Raw genomic sequence first — 3,511 nt, forward strand, 5'->3', positions numbered from 1 at the left:
ATATAAAAGTATAAAAGCAAGCACATTACCACCAACCTAAGCCCAAACCTACTATTTTAGTATTGATTTATTATTATTTTTTATGTAGTTTAATTTTCAAACCATTACATGATTTATTTAAATTTAAAAATGATTAATCTAAAATTAAAAAAGTTGCTAATTTTATTAACCTAATAATAACACATTATCAATTCATCTTTCCTTTTAATTCATCTTGGTTCTTCTTAAAAGAAAAAAAAAAAAAATCAAATCGACCGATGTACGGGTGAATTTCACGTTCTTTTTTTGGTTAGTTTTTTATGTCAGTTTTCTCAAAATTGACACCGACCAACTGATATACATCCCTAAATAATATATTTATACCATTATAGAGAGTTGTCCCAAGTAAGTAATATTGAAATCAAGTGGACAGTGGCAGCCTATGAGTCATTTTTCATTTTCTCACATTTTTTATATATTTTTCTTCCTTACCTAGGAAGATTTATGTGATTTCTTCTTTCTATTTTACTAAAATTTTAGGAGAAAAATAATGATATTCAAATGGAATTTAATAAAAATAGTTATAAATATTACAAACACAGTATAAATCGATTTATTTATGATAATTTAGAATTTACACTTGATTAATCCTCAAACTAAGAAAGTATACATCGATTTTTTTTTCCATTTAATTTTTGTTTTGAAAGAATTTAAAACCCTATAAGTAATAAAAACAAAATAAATGAACAAAAATAACTCAAAACCCTACGGGTCAAGATTAGAATGATGATCATTATTAATACAATCGATTAAATTGGATAGCAAGCAATGTAATAATCGTTTTACTAAAGTAATTAATGTTCAAAAGTTCGACATTGAGGCTCCATTATAAATTATGATAATGTTTTATAGATTCGTATAGAACCTAATTTTGTTTCTTTTGAAAAGAAGAGATGCGTTAATTTCAAAATCAATCAATTAATAATCTTTAACTTTAAGATTATTCCTTTTGAAAAACGTTTAATTGCAAAGTTTAAGGTTGCTATGCGTAGAGTGCGTTAATATGCGTATGACATTTTGAGTGCTCTTAAAAAGTATTCTTTTACGTGTACCAACTTTATTATTAAAGATTTAGAAAGTCCTATAATTAAATTTATTATAATCTATTAGCTTTAAATTTTTTAAACAGTTAATGATTTAATAATTTTAAAATAACCTATAGTCATGATTAGCTTCTTTACTTTAAAGAAATTGTCTATTAAGTTTAGAAAGTTTTAATTTCATCTCTAATGAATCTCCAAACATTAAAAGTGTTCAATAAATTTTCAAACTAGCTTTTGGCTTTATGTTTATTAGGTTTTTTTTATGTATTTCACATTTTTTAAAAAATTATGAAGCAATTAGATCATAACAAAATTTGGTGCCTAATACGAGATTGACCATTTTACCTTTTATTAGATATATTAATTTTGCTCGTGAATTTTAAAAACAATCAAACATAGAATTAAAAGTTGGACTTGTCAAAACTCAAGAAGTTAAATAACTTTCAAAATTTATAGACGAAGTTAGTACTTTAACAAAACAAACCAAAAAAACAAAAACAAATGATTCAAAGTGAACATAATTTAATTACATCCCATTTGATGCATTATAAAATAGCACTCTAATGGTTTTTCTTTTTTTCCTAATAATTTAATTTAAAGGGAAATTGTGTTGCATAGCAAGATCCTTTTCACTAGAAATCAATATTAATTAGGAGGAAATAATCATTATCTCGTGTTCTAATACGCATAATACCATTTTAAATCATTAGTTGACTTAAAAGTTTAAATTGATAAGTGAAGGAAAATTTAATTTTATTATCAATCAACAAAAGTTCAGATATACTATATTTTGTGTTTCCAAGTTTGAATTTTAAGAAGTTTTTCACCTATGTTTTCAAAATTAAAAAATAATATGTTTTTTCGAAATTGGAAATTTTTGTTGTGATAAAATTTGTTTTGAATACAACAAAATCTAGTTTATTATGAATTAAAAAATTTATGTGTAGTTTTTAAGGAAAAATTTTGTTTATTTGGATATTTGCAACTCAACCTTTTTACAGATATAATGTAGAGTTGTTTTTAAATATAGAAAAATAAACTAAAATATTTATAAAATATGGTAAAATTTTAGAACTATCAATAATAAATGCTAATAGACTTCTATCCGTGTTTATTAGTGATATTGATAGATTGATAATTCGAAAAATTCACTATATCTTGTAAATATTTTCAACAGTTTTACCATTTGAAATAATTTTACTATAAGATATTTTGAATACCAATGATTGTTTTGGTTTAAAAATATATGAAGTTTTTTTGGGGAAAAAAATTGTATATTTTGGATGTTCCTAATTCGAAAGCTTTTGTTTAAATAAAATGTATTTTGAATACCAACATATTTTTTTGAGATAATTGAATACCAACCGTTGCTATGAGTTAAATATTTATTTTTTTAGGGGTTTCTTAATTAATTTGCTTTTTTAGATTAAATGTAATTTGAATACCAACAAATAGGGATACATAGGTTGGGAGATTTTTTTGGACCAATTTGAAATTTCGGGTTGGTCAGGTTAGCTACCCGAATGACCCGAATATAGTCTCCAACCAAACACAACCCAACTTTTAAAATTTGAGTCGAATTGGATGGGTTGTCAGATTATTTATTTATTTATTTTTAATTATATTTTTATTAATTTAAATACTTAAATTTATTCACATATTAATAACTAAAATTTCATAAAACTCAAATATTAAAAATCAAAATTCAAGATATTATTATAAACTTCAAATAAACATCATGGATCCACGGAAACACATTTAGTTGAAATCATATGTCTAGGAAACAGAATCTATTCGAACCAAAACTCGCATTTATTGAACTTTACCTACAATTTCTTATCTTGTAATATAATCATAAATTTCAAGAAACTCCATGATTCACTCACACTTTTTTAACTCACAATAGTTTCTAAATTATTCACTAGCAAAGCTTTCATGAAACTCCATAACATTTAACTAATAATAAAAATATTTCGTAAAATAAATCATTCACAGTCACGGGCACGGATTTCTTGGCTTATAGACCTTTCCAATCTTAATCTGACCATTTCTCGATTTATATGTCATCCTTGTGCATGGGTCATGCTAATCTGTATCATTCTAATTTTATTAGACATCCTAAATACAATGAGTTATCGTATATATATATATATATATATATATATTCAACCCAATCCAATCCAAAATTAAAACTATCCAAACCCAACTCTTACAATTTGGATTGAATAGTCTGAATTGTTCGGATTGTTGAGTCATTTAAATACCCCTACTAACAAAATTTAGTTTGTTATGGTTTATTTAAAAATAAGTATTTTTCTAGAATTTTTCTAGTTCGAAAATTTTTTATTAGATGAAACGTATTTTAAATACCAAAAAATATGGTATGATTTAAAAATCTATATTTTTTTTGGATAAATATGCATCTTACA

General features: G+C 24.0%; 1 non-coding gene across 1 annotated transcript; it reads right to left on the minus strand.

Annotated features, from left to right (window-relative positions):
- Nucleotides 1-3,113: 3,113 nt before the first annotated feature.
- On the minus strand, nucleotides 3,114-3,211 carry LOC120068708. Its single transcript, XR_005479334.1, has one exon. It is a non-coding gene; the product is annotated as a U6 spliceosomal RNA (small nuclear RNA).
- Nucleotides 3,212-3,511: the final 300 nt, after the last annotated feature.

This window comes from Benincasa hispida, chromosome 12, assembly GCF_009727055.1.
Source record: "Benincasa hispida cultivar B227 chromosome 12, ASM972705v1, whole genome shotgun sequence".
Lineage (NCBI taxonomy): Eukaryota > Viridiplantae > Streptophyta > Magnoliopsida > Cucurbitales > Cucurbitaceae > Benincasa > Benincasa hispida.